The following is a 14886-nucleotide window of genomic DNA, read 5'->3' as shown; positions in this document are numbered from 1 at the left end:
ACGGCAGACCAAAGAGCAGTAAGGCTAAACCGCCCGAGAGAACGCGCGGAGCCACCTATCTATACACGCCCGGTCGGCCACTTTCGAACGGCCTTTCCAAAGGACCGAGTCTTCCCGGCAGCAAAGCAAACGGGCCAGCGAAGGCCGGGCGCCTTGGAACACCACAGCATTTTTATGCTTCCACAGCTGCCAACAGCAAAGGAGGGTGAAGGAGGCATGGGCAACATCACCAGCCGCCTCCCTCACGTCCACGTCCTGGAGCGCTCCAACATGGTAACTCCTCCCGACCACCTCCACGCCGACGGCCAGCCAGATAAGAAAAAGAGCTGAAGCATGTGTTACACGAAATGTACTGTTGAGTTTAACTGAGCCAAGTCTGAACACAGTTGAAGATATGGTTGATGAGTTGATGAGATTACGTACCATGTGAACAGGCCCGTGCATGCTTCAGCTTTCCTTCTTATGAGCAATAAACAAATAAAACTAACTTTGTCTTTGTCTTTTGAGTCCATTTAAAACTAAATCGATCTGTCAATTCATAAAAAGAGAAACAACTATTATTTGTGACATTAAATAAATGGAACTTGGACATTTCTATGTATTATTTGTCCTAGTGTATGTAAAAAAGATAATCACCAATGAATGATGACCCTAGTTTTCTTGTGAACAAAGGAGCTGAGGAGCTGGAAGGCTAAAAGAGTGGGAGAAAGTGACACTGTCATGACTCATCAGACATGGTCGGTCACCAACAGTATATATTTATCTCTCCAAGGATGATCACTATTATCGACTTTATCATTAGTAAAAGCTGCTCTTTCTTCCCCTTTGGCAATTAGCTAGCTAGAAAATGATAGTTGCCATGTGGTGGAGTTAATTAATCGGTTAATTCAGGCACACTATGTGGTTGCACGTCTAGATACTACAGGTGTTTGTCTTGTTGCCTTGAGCTGTCAGACACAGTTGCATGTTAGATCAATCGATTGCTACTGTTGTTTATGAGATCCCGTATCCCTCTGACAGATTTTTCAACGATTTGGTCACCGATTGTGTCTGATGATTTCTGCACTAATTGTCGTCATTATGATAATGGAAATTCATTGATTTTGGTACATACTCATATGGGTGGGATGAGAATGAGAGAGATTAGTTTGGCATTAAGAAAAAAGGAGCTAATCAATCGGACTAGTGGGGTCTTATATGTTGATGTGTGAACACGTCGGACTGAGCAAGATCTTACGTGTGGGCAAGAGGTGATGACTGGTCAGCTGAGCTGTGCAACAAATGGGCTCAATGTGGTGAATGGTGGGAGGAAAATATGCATCCATAATCCATTGCTCCCATTTTGGAGTAGTTTGCCGAGTATCTACACATAACTTTGGCTCATCCAAATGCCGCTAAAAAGCATGAGAAAAAATAAATCCATGGCACCGACTTGACATGCATCTATTGTATGTACCGTAAACTTTGAAATCGATAATCGGTCTTTTTTCTCAAGAAACAGAAAACACAAATCCAGGGATAATATTGTATAGTTGGTAGAGAAAAGTATACTTTTCGTCTCTCAACTCTTGGTGAAGTCTGGATTTGATCAATGCGTGACTAAATAAAGTAATTGTTGATCAAAATGTTGTTTTGACAAATGAAACGACGCTGCGTATATTCAAGCGGAGGGACTATAAGTATAATACTGCCAGCTGGTTCAACACCTGGCCGAGGTAGGTTGTTTAAGCAAATATAATAAGATGTGTGTGTTGTATGCATGTGTGACCTGGCTAAGTAGGTTGGTTAATCGAGCTACCAGAAGTCGCCCTAGATTGATTGGTTAATTAAATAGTCTGTGCACGCAGACGGCGTTGCCATTTGATTATTCACCAACCACTACCTTCATCTCAAAATATATGATGTTTTTGGAGGTAGTAGGCGACAAGGAAAGTCACGTAGAGTCGTGCATGGTTCTTGACTAGCTGACGAGCTGTGCTTGAATTGTACTCTCTGCTTGTTGCAAATGGACGGTCATTGCTGTCTCAAGGTTTAAACTAAACTCAACTGAAGTTGTGATCGAGCAGCTGAGATTTTTTCTTGACAGAACCTTGTCAAGAGGGCAGGGTGTTCATGCAATTTCATAAAGCAGAATAGAATTGGCATGGTTTATAAGGAAAATCAAGCAAAAACCCTGACCATGAGCACAAAAATGTAAAAAAAGAAAAAGAAAACAACAAAGCCGCAGTCGGCCGACTCAACCTCCCTGCCTGCTCACCTGCTACACAGAGAGAAGTGAGCGGGATCTTCGGAGATGCCTTTCAAGAAGGAAACACGACGCCCGTAGGTGGCATCAACCCCCCGTCGATCAATAAAGCTTTAGCCAGAAAATCACCCACGACTCCCCGCCGAACCATAGGAAAGGGTCCGGCCACACCAATTGCCACCACACCAACACAACCCAAGCAACGAGCACCACAACCTAGTGGAGAGAAGGAACACTTCGCGGCAACTCCCAAGGAAAAAAGCACCACCGTGCCATTGTCGCCGGTAATCAATCCCCATCGGAAGCAACGCTTTCACCCAGAGCCTTTGCCCCTCCATCTCACGAAGCCCCGGGGAAGGGGCCTAACCATAGCCGGTGGAGACCACCGCCAACGGAAGACCATGGCTGCCGCAATAGCACACTGATCGAGCCGCCACAACACCAAGTAGAAAAAGTCACCGATGCGTAGCCACGACCGCACCCTCCGCACCCCATTAGTGCACCCTCTGACATGAGACCGCACCATGCCTCGCACCACCAACGGGAAACCTGTGGTGAGCCGCCAAACCATGCAGATTGGGCACAAGCGCGCCAATATGCCTCCACGCCCTATGGCCACTGCACCCTACTGATCGGCCACAGGCCGGATCCAACTGGCGGCGCCCCTGCCGAGCTCCATGATGTCCACCTCACGCACCAGCCTGTAGGCCCGCATGGGCGCCAACCGAGCCCGCAAGCCACAAGTCGTGCGCCCACTGCACTGCTGCTCCGGTGCACCACTGTGCCATCTATGAGCGGCACTCCCGCCAACCACCTGGAACAACCCCCATGGTCGACGAAGAACCCACAGTCGGGTCACCATGGAGCACCCCAAATCTGGCACCGCGCCGCACCAATGAGATCGCCCGCCACCACTCCCACAGGATGCCGCGTGCGCTTCACCGGCGGTATCCTTGGGCCGTGGCGAGACGAGAGGGAGGAGAGGGGTGCCTAGGCGGGGAGGTGGGGTTTTCCCCGTGTCACTAGAACGGGGTGACGCGTGGGTGAGGGCGCGCTTTTTATGAGAGTTAAGATTGCCTTGTGAATTGTGAATGAGCCCATTCTCCGGCTTACATCAGGAGATTGGTGCAACTATTCTTTTGTCTCTTCAGACCGCTTAAAACACAAATCGATCACCGATCAATGAAAAGAAAATTTCCTATAAATTCTTATAGAGAACATTACATGGTTTACAGCTATGTCTGAGTTGTCACCGTGGAAGAGGATTGATAATGAATGATCACCCCAGTTCTCTTGTAAACAAAAGAGAGGAGGAGCGGGACAGCTGAGAGAGTAGGAGAAAGTGACACTACCATGAGACATGGTCACTCACCAACAGTAAATTATGGATCTCTCCATATTCAAAGAGGATTATTGTTGAGTTTGTTATTTGGGACATGCCTTCTTTTCTCCACATCCAAAGATGGTCGCCAACTCGCCATGTCATAAGAGTAATTAACTCAAACGTACGTGGCCAGAGCCAGGTACCCTGTGGCTGAACGTACTACTATTTTAATATAGCTTTTGTCTCATTGTCTGGTTGCTTTGAGCTGTTAGTTGTGTGATACAGGGGCATGCTAGATTAATTCAGTGCTAATGTTGTTTATCAGATCCGGTATCAAGGTGTCAGATTTGTCAACTATTTTGGCTGTTCATCGTGAATGTTCTACGTACAGTAATCCACGTCATTGCTAAATGAAAACAACTATATTTGGGATAAGAATGGGAGGGATTAGTTGGTACTAGTCGTCAACCCGTGCAAAAGCACGGGCTAGTGCATATAACATTTAGATTAGTAAATACTCATGAAGTAACATAAAGTTTAAAAATAAAATTAATGCGTCAAACGATACACCTGAAAGGCTAGCGTATATTAATCAAATTAACTGTTGTTGAGGCCCAATATTCGAATACCAATTAATGCAAACAAATAGCTCTGTTACGTAATTTTGGCTTCTTTGAAATTGACTATGAAATATTACATATGGTACAGTAAATTTAGTTAGGATCTCAATAATGTAGTAGTATATTTTCGGATGTCAATTTGTAAGAGAGATGAGAAGGTATTTCTTTTAGTTCCCGGACCTTAACAGAATCTTATTGGAAGAACACTTCCACATGGGAGCAAACATTATGATGGCATGATGAGATGATTTAACTAACTGATGGTATTTAGTTTGACTCGTGAATTGCCACATATGATGCCCTTTTAAGGTTACTATGCATGGTACCAAATATGCAACCCCAGTCCACACAATTCAATTTGGCTTATGAATCACAATGATGAACTTTTAGAGTTTACTGTAAGATCCTAGTTGCATCCTACCTGCTGAAACATCATGAACTTAATAATCATTGAATCCATGAGAAAATGAAGAAAGAAAAATTGAAAATAGTCATAATTACCTAGTATCAAGCATATTATTCGTATACTCTCTCAATGGCTTCTTCTACTCTCTCAATTCCAATCACACCTCTTGTCAATCATGTCCTGCTGTGAACTCCCATATTGTAAGGTAGCAAAATCGAAGACCGTATCCTTTGCTATATCAGGGATACTATTTGGTCATTACTTCTTCGTAATGTGATGCATACACACATTTCACACTGTATACACCTATCAAATTTGGCATATGATAAGAAGGGTCATATCGTCCAAATTCACAATGTTTTAATGAGATCAGTATTTATCACTCTGCATCATGCTGTAGTCATGGAGGTACCTAAAGGTGGTCATGCCATCTCTCTCTTTTTCTTGTAGCATTGCCAAAAGTTTCCTAGCCCATCTTTACCTGGGTCTGCACAATGTATATTTACCTGGTGTGCCAAGCAAGCCGGCTAAAATTGGATAAGAGTTTACGGTAGTCAAATGGTGCTGCTGTATGCGACGTGGTTAATAAGGGCTCGTGGAAGCAGGCGGACTCGTTGGCGCGTTTCTCCATCTGCCAAGTGGGGATATCCAGTTATGTGAATTTTGCTCTAGCTTAGAAATTAGAATCCACCAGCAAGAAAATGTGGAAAATAGACTGGACTGTAGTTAACTGAGAGAACTATACATCAGATACATATCAAATTATTATCATCGATGTAGGCAAAGAAAGTGAATAGGCTATTTTGATGGCCAAAAAAACATCTCACGTTCAGGCCATGGTCGTCATTGCAGTAGGCGTATTAAGCCCCACCTTGTCGACAACAATTTTCGAGAACCTAAATGAACGCGCTGCTTTCATACAATCTTATAGTGTAAGTGACACATGTCTTTTCGCTGGATTTTAAGTGCATGGTGGAAGAGCAGATTGGCTACCATGCAGCCTTGCGACCACGGCCATGCAGTCTGCATGGTGGTCCAAAACATATATGCATCAAAATTGATGTTTGACTATGCAAATAAAGTTTGTACTGATTCCAAAAGGTTCATGTGTATGGACTAACATGGAACCAATTGAATGTACCTTTTTTATAAGATCGGAACTAACAGTACGAATGACATATAGAAAGATTGGTACGTTAACTATGTTAATGATGGACATGAATATGCATCAACCTTTGTTGGTAGTGACCAACCCATGAACATGCATGAGTTAGGGGGCCAATTTTTTCAGTCCCGACAAACAAATGCATCCAAATAATATTGAGAACATATCCTACTACCTAGCCATGGCAATATTCGGAAAGAGTTCCAAATTTTGTTTTAAATAAAAGTGAGACTTCAGTCTACATGACTTTGAGACAATATATGTAACCACTCTTTGCAAAGGGGGCATGTTTCTACCTGCCATTTAGTGAAAATTGTACATTTGTATACTGGGGTATATTTAATAAATTTGCTGCTACATCTCCTGATAGTAGCAGATGGTTTTAAAACACGTTTAAATATGCTAAAACTACACCCTTCTATAATCTGAATGAATACGTGTGCGGATTTTTTATCCCATCCCACTATCTACTCTTAGATCATGCTTTGAGATTAATATATATTTTTTGTTTATACACAATACAACATTGTAAACAGGGACCCAGATGAACAAATTATTGTTTAACTTGTACACACACATGATTATTGATTATCTCACGAGAACTACACACACGCGAAGTCGTATCAGATTGCTTCAAAAAAAATTAGATTGAGTCATAGCTATTGGCATGTGGATTAGTTCCTAACCAAATGAAACAGTTCTTTGATCATAAACATGGACGAAGTCCTTCATAGTGGGACAGCGTTGGCACTCACAACGACCGAGGAAACCACTCTTATGAAACATACATGAGTGAAGTGCACTGTAGGTCCTCGAACTATTTCAGGGGTGTCACGTAGGTCCTCGAACTATGAAAATCGTCATCCAGGTCCTCGAAGTGCAATAAGTGTGTCATTTAGGTCCAAAATCTCCCTCACCCCCCCCCCCCCTAACTGCCAAGCTGCCGCCGTTAACCGTGAACACTAAATAGTAAACCGTGAACACTAAAATAGTGTTCTAGTTCAAACATTATTTCTGTATGTGATGAACAGTAAAATCAAAAAATATATAAAAAAATGAAATTCATCGTTCGCGAACATTTTTTTGAAGTAGCGAATATTTTTTCCAAATTCATCGTTCGCGAATATTTTTCTAAGGTCACGTATATTTTTCCCAAATTCATCGTTCGCGAACATTTTATTAAAGTCACAAACATTTTATTAAAGTCGCAAATATTTTTTGCAAATTCATCGTCCGCGAACATTTTGTAAAGTCACGAACATTTTATTAAAGTCGCGAATATTTTCTCCAAATTCATTGTCCGCCACCATTTTTTTAAAGTCGCAAACATTTCATTAAAGCCATGCATTTTTTTTCCAAATTCATTGTTGGCAAACAGTTTTGGAATTAATGAACATTTTACTGTTCATGCACCAGGTTATCTTCGATGCCAAAGAATTTCAGATTCTTTAATATGTTTTTTTTCTGTTCATCATGCATAGAAATGATGTCCAGAACTGTACGCCATTCACGTTTAACACCGCCAACTGGCCGGTTAGGGCGGGTAGGGGAGATTTTGGACCTGGATGACACACTAACTGCACTTTGAGGACCTGGATAGCGATTTTCATAGTTCGAGGACTTATGTGACACCCCTGAAATAGTTCGAGGACCTACAGTGTACTTCACTCAACATACATGGATGACGTCATCGCTGGACTATAATCTCCGAAGTGGTGCCATGCATCTTAGTAGCCACATGGAAAATCTGGAAAAAAAACATCAGATTTAACGACAGTAGTTATAAAGAAGTTATATAGAGAGAAGGAATATGATTGGAGTTGTCTGACACAGGTTGCGAGCTGCAACTCACATGGCGCCAACACACATGTACACGTGCACAACCTTCTGACTGAGCATGCACTTGATTAAGCTTTAAGGCCTGAAATACAACCCAATAGGTCTGATTGGAGGATGGAAGAGAGAAGAGGTGGATGAGGATGCACAGCCCACGAGCGGTAGCCGCTGGCGCGCTGTAGCCAATTTTGGTAGCAGCCGGCGGCGGCCACGTACATGAGGAAGATCGAGGTTGGGGAGAGATTGGTTTTTCATCTGACCTACGTTTTTATACTACAAATAAAAGATTTGGGCTTTTTGAGTGTTTTTTTGGCCCGGGGTTATATTTTAGATCTCCCAGCCATGCGTATGAGGCGGCCATAGATGGACTCTTTTTCTTTAATGTTTTCCAGGGTTGGACAGGATTAGACGGCTGACTTTTACTAAACGACTAAAAATAGACCGGTCAATCTACACCGTTATAATTCGGTCCCACCAGATTAATGGCTCCTAATTACTGATTAACGTGATAATTTCTTGGGAGTCTGTAATTAGTATAGGTATAGATAGATAGATAGATAGATAGATTGAAAGAAACAAAAATGAATTGATTAGTCAGAGTGTAGGGTCTTATATGTTAATGTGTGTGAACGTGTCTGCAAGTGGTTGTGTATATGTCACTATTGTTTCACAATATTTTGGCGGGATTTTCGGTGTTCGGAATTCTGTGAGTACTCCTAGAGGGACGAGACTTGCCTGCTCCCCTCACGTGCGTCCATCCGTGCTCCCGCATACGTGGCTTGATTTAATTGGAACAAAATAAGGTCTGGCCCCACCCCCTTAAAATCAGGGGGAAGATGATTAGATTAGAAAGGATCTATATCAATATAAAAAGACCCAAATGGGATCCAATTAATCTCGGCCATCAAATCATGTCAATCCAATCATCTAGACTGCTTCAATGTCGAGCGCTCAACACATTTAGCGTGCAGTTAATTTCATGTCAAATATAGTGCTAATCACATAATAACACACAAATAATATCCTATTTAATATCCGCATACACTTAATATATCTCCAAATTAACGTGCATTGCACATACACATTGACTAGTAAAGGAAAAAAGACAGCCGTAGGATGAGGTGGGAGCACGGATGGGAGCACAGTGCGGGAGCAGGCAAGCCGGATCCCTCCTAGAGGGATGTTTTGTGTCTGCATGCTACTCTCTCCGGTCCCGTGAAAGCTATAGCTGGCCAAACGGGCAGTGCTAACTGGGCCGCCCGGTAGCACACAGGAACGGCACGGCCCAGGCACCGCACGACCCAGGCACGACACGGCCCGGGCTAAACGGGCCAGGCACGGCACGGCCCAGGCTAAATGGGCCAGGCACGACACGCGGCATTGCCATGGGCCATGCCTGGGCCTGGAGGCTGGGCACGCGGCTGGCACGACACGGCCTGTTTAACTTTTTTTTAAATATATAAATAAATATGTCCTATATAAATACCTAGTACTCTAATATGTTCAATAATTTTGTAGTGCATGCGTACATTTGTAGTGCTCTGATCTTTTTATTTTTTTTAATCTTTTAGTATTTCTAAAGCATAGCTTGTACTCTTTTACTTCTTTGGGACGGAAGGTTTTAATGAGCCAAGCGATAATAAAACTCTAGATTTATCCCATATAACACTCTACATTTTTTTGGGTGCATTTTTCTACATTTTTTGGAATTTTTTTTGCTGTACAGAGGGAAAAAACGCGTCAGCCGAGGTTAATATGCGCCAGGCGTCCTAGCATGCGATAATGGGCCGGCGTGCCGGCCCAGATAGGTTGCGTGTTGTGCCTGGGCTGCGAGCTCCCTCCTGTGGGCCGGCACGGCACGGCCCGGCTAATAATCGTGCCGTGGAGGGCCGTGCCGTGCTAGGCACGATTGCCGCGGGCCGTGCCGTGCCGGAACGTGCCAGCCCGTTTGGCCAGGTATAGTGAAAGCTATCATTGTAGCCATGAGTAGTCATTTCTTTACCAATAATAGATTTATATTTTTTGTGAGAAAAATTCCGATGTATTCATCTTCAATCATGGCAGTACAACGAACACTAGAATAATAAAAATTACATCCAGATCTGTAGACCACCTAGCGACGACTACGAGCACTGAAGCGAGCCGAAGGTGCGCCGCCATTATTGCTCCTCCTTCCCCAGAGCCGGGCAAAACTTTTTGTAATAGACAGTCGGGATGTCGTCGTGCTAAGACTCCATAGGACCAGCGCAGCAGAACAGCAACCGCTGGCGATGAAGAGTATCGTAGATCGGAAGGATCCAACCTGAAAACACATGAACGTAGACGAAGTACGACCCGATCCGAGCAAATCCACCAAGGACAGATCCGCTGGAGACACACCTTCACACGCCCATCGGTAATGCTAGACACACCATCGGGATGGGGGCTAGGCGGGGAGAACCTTATTCCATCTTCAGGAAGCCGCCGACATCTCGTCTTCCTGAGCCGGACATAAACCCTAACAAAATGCGAAGAAACAACTGAAAACAGAGCCCTCCCGCCAGCAAGGGCCAAGATCCATTGCGCCGCCATGGCTCTAAGGCCACCGGAGACGAGGCGGACCAACGGGAGGCAGGGGAACCGTACACTTTTCTTGGGGAGGAGGCAGTTTGTCACTAATATATTTATATTAGAGGCCTCCTCGCAAAAAAAAAGATTTATATTAGAGGCCGGGGGTAATCCTTCTTTTGGAGAAAAAGGAAAAAAAATACACATTATACATGTGGACAGATGTGGAGGGCATAGATGCGTCCGCCTGCAATCCTGCATCTTGGGTTTGGTATTTTTATTGTTAGAGATGGATACCCTCATAGAAAACAGAAGTGCTCCCCTTCTGCATAAATGGTGTAATCAAGCCTTTTTATATTAATTAAGGTATTATGAACTGAATAAATGTGAATGAATGAATGGCGCAACTCGCTGCAAATGAACTTATTGCTTGGCCAACAAGTGCATGAAATCCTATGTGGTGAGAAATCTTGAAACTTTTGTTTTGTCTACCTCTCGTGATGGATGATAGTTAGCTTAATCTAGTTATGATTACCTACTGGTTTCTGTGCATCTTAATGAAAAGTTCCAGGTGACATTCTGCGTGTATGGTTCTCTCTGACGTTCTTCACGCTCCAAATTTATGTGTGACTAGCTCCTCCTGACTGTTTGCTATCACCCGCTGGATAGGGTGGTGGAGTTTTTGCTGCGGGTCTCACTGGGGCAGAGTACAATCGATTCTCTCTGATCGGGTTGTGTGGTAGGGTTATTGGTTAGCCGCCTGGTCGCTGGCATATGGGATTGGTTGTGATGGAGAACTGGTTACCGGTGGAATGTTTGGTGTCTGTGGCGAGCCTGCTGTACGGCTACCCCGCTGCTCGTGCCGGTTGATAATTGCCTAAGCCGAGCTAAATTACATGCAAGAAACGTGGCTATATCCGAGCACAACGGAGCGCACCATTCCTTCTAGTTTGTATTGAACTGGTTACTTACTCATATCTAATCTTGCCAGTATATGTTTTTTTTTGTATTTACACATTATTATGTATACGTTACATGTAAACTAACAATGTAATCAAGCTTTTTACGTTAAGATACAAACAATTTTTTCTTGTGCCAAACTAAAGTTGTATTTTGTCGCAAAAATTATTTTGACTCTCAGAAAAGGAAAATTGCAGAGGCGCAATTGGTTTAGAATTTTGTTAAAAAACATTTTTCAATGGATTTTGCACCAAATATAAGGAAATAGATAGTATCATATTATCACTGTGTCCTTATCCATTGTCTCGTTAAATATCTAAAAATTGTTGTAGTGTACTTCGGTATGAGTTTTGCAAAGAATTGTTTATTTTTGTTATTAAAGATTACTAAAGCATAATAGTGTATATTTTACGTGTATGTAAATATAAAATTTGAAAGTGTACAAAGTGTGAATAAGTAATACATCATCTATACAAAATCTAGATTAAAAGATATTGTCATTAATTTTGAAAGTTTAAAATAACTTTCATATGCAGGATGACACTAAATGGATAATAATGAAAATAAAATATATGTAAAACAACAAATTATGGGAAGTGGAGGCTATATTTCCAAGTTTATGCTTCCCGTCATTACTTGCCGTCATTGGACGACCAACGACCAGTCTATCCTGCATAGAAAAAGGTATAAATGACATAGATTTGCAGCGAGACATTGAGGACCCAGTTGGTACTACAGAGAATATTCGGTCTTACGTATTTATATTGATCTTTTTTACTCACACAACTCATGTTACAACTATACTTTTGTTGTTTTTGCATTTGCACATTATTATTTGTACATGAATATTTATGCATTATTTAATATATTATTCGTTCAATATAATATGCAAACTATCAATGCAATGAAGACATTTATATTCAAATACACAAAAGAATTTTCATACGCGAAACTAAAAAGATTTGTCGCAAAAATGTTTTGACTTTGACATTTGACTTGGTATATTTAACTTTAAAAACTAAAACTGCTTCTATAGATTTTACCCCAAATATAAGCCCATAAATAGTACCACATTGACCAACAAATAATTCCATGTGTCTTGATCTATTATTGTGTGTCTATATTTGTCTTTATCCATTGTCTCGTTAAATACATAAAAACTTAGTAGAGTATTTTAGTATGAATCTAGTAAATAAGTTGGCAGAGATTTCTAGAGTATAATAGTATATGGTTTACGTGCAAGTAAGATAATTCTAGAGTGTACAAAGTGTGCATGAGTCACATATTAACACACAGGCAGTTACGTGATATCTAGAAACAAAGAGTGTTTATATGTGCCTTTGATATGTCCTTCTCTAGAGACATTTGTTAGGAACAACCATATGACATACACCATCCCCGCTGCGTCTAAGGGTGCCGTGATCCTTCCATCACTTCGGAACCCAACCCATCCTGAGAAATCACGAGCTCACTGTTGATGATCGATCGTCCGTCGTGCCTCCTCACACATGGGCTTCTGATAAGTTGAGAACACAAGGATTCACTTAAAAAATGACGTGGATGCATGGTTGCTGACAAGGCCTGGCCTGTTGTGTTAGAAATTCTACGTGTAATAGAACTGTAAGAGAAGACCACTCGAAATGAGTGGTTAGCTATATGAAAAACAATGAACTGTAAGATCAGAGCTTTTGAACATAAAATACCTCAGGCGGATCAAGAGAAACAAATAGAGAAATTCAGTTGACAATTCAAGTTGTGTAGACGCGCCTGAACTGAATAGCTGATATGAAAAAAATTGGTACTGCATGGACAAGCTAGCAGCTGGTCTGTTTTTTGTTTATGCTTCAAAACAAAAATTCAATCGGGACAATCCTTACATGCAGATTTAAATTTGACATGAACTCTGCCAAGAAGATTATTTTTATGCTATCAAAAAGACATCATCATGAAATATGATATATGCACTAATATGCACACGTATGACTCTAGTCTCAGTAATGGACAACTTAATTTACACTTACTATGCTTTACACCTACTACCACTATACCCTAGCTAGTAGTAATCAGACTATGGACAACTTGTGCTATTGCTTAAGAGGCCAATCAGATCTTCAGAGGTCGGCCTTTCCAGGGTATCTCGGGAAGGGGATGACATCTCTGATGTTGTCAAGGCCCGTGGCGAAGAGGAGCATCCTCTCCAAGCCCAGGCCGAACCCGCTGTGCTTCACGGATCCATAGCGTCAAAGATCCAGATAGAACTCGTAGGATTCCATCGGCAAACCGGCATCCAGTATACTACATACACAACATGATCTTAACTAGTCCACCGCAAGTGCAATTCACTACCGGAATCGCACCCTATGCCGACGGCCAGGGCCGTCGGCATAGCCCTGACTAGCCGTCGGGACAGGCCTATGCCGATGGCCCCCGTCGGCATAGGGCCGTCGACAACATATCCGTCGGCGTAGCTAGGATGATCGTCGGCATAGAAAGGCCGTCGGCATAGACCCTATCCTGACAGTGGCCGTACATCTATGCCGACAGCCCTGGCCGTCGGCAACGTTATCGCCAAACAGCGGCCGCCGTCAAGTGTTGTCCAGTACCTGCTTGCCACGTGGCATGCCTATGCCGACGGCCCAGCCGGAGGCAGGTCTATGCCGACGGCCTAGCCGTCGGCATAGTTCCAAACTAAGCCGACGACTAGGCTGTCGGCATAGCCCTGCCACGTGGCATCCACTGGGAGCTCCTGGGGCAGGTCTATGCCGATGGCCTAGCCGTCGGCTTAGTTTGGAACTATGCCGACGGCAAGGCCGTCGGCATAGTCTTGCCATGTGTCAGCCACTGGGAGCTCACGCCAGGTCTATGCCGACGGCCTTGCTGTCAGCATAGTTTTTGTCTGTTTTTTCAGCTCAATTCATTTGAATACATACATACAGCATATATAAGAATCATACAACAATATATGCATCACGTAACAATAAGGAGCAGCATCACACAACAAATTCATCATCACACATCATAAGAAGCATCGCAAAGCATGAATATATAAGTATCATCACCACCAAGCATATAAGAATCTCACAACAATAAGATAAGAAACATCGCAAGAATATAAGTATCATCACCACCAAGACCGCCACAATGTGACCCAAAGGCTTAAGCGCCAGGACGTCGAGCACCGCAGAGGTCGTCACCGCCAAGACCGCCGAAGCCCAGGTCGTCACTGCTAGCGGCAGCGGTACCGTCAAGACCGCCTCCACCTCCGCCTCCGCCTCCGTGGATCGGAGTGGTCGGGCTCGCTGCGAAGACCACTACCAACGGTTGATCCACCGGTTCCCTGGATGTTGAAAAGACATATTAACGGGATATATGACTGTGTTGAAAGGCATGATATGCTTTGAGTGAATAGATTGGGGATGAACTAACCGGCGAGGGGCCAGCATTCTGTGGCACAAACTCCTAAAGGTCAGCAACGTTGGTTGTGCTGGAGCACCCTCCGCTGATGGCCATTGAGGACACCTGTCGGCCGCCATTTCCTGAAAAGCGTGCTGCATCTGGCGATCCCTCGGCTGATGGTATGCATGAAGGCAGTCGTGCCACGCCATGGTCTCCTGGCGTGTGTACTCCATGTAGGCCTACAATATGACATGATGGAACTCATAAAACTACTAAATGCGGAAAATAAAGTGAGCAATGAAGATAAGAGGGAAAATACTTATAGATTGCCGCTCTTGAAAGAGGGACTGTGACGGTGCACCTCTCATGGCCGTGCTCGTGCGCTGG

This window comes from Triticum dicoccoides, chromosome 4A (genome assembly GCF_002162155.2).
Source record: "Triticum dicoccoides isolate Atlit2015 ecotype Zavitan chromosome 4A, WEW_v2.0, whole genome shotgun sequence".
In the NCBI taxonomy this organism is placed as follows: Eukaryota; Viridiplantae; Streptophyta; class Magnoliopsida; order Poales; family Poaceae; genus Triticum; species Triticum dicoccoides.
The sequence above is the reverse complement of the archived record's forward strand: the minus strand, read 5'-3'. Positions refer to the sequence as shown.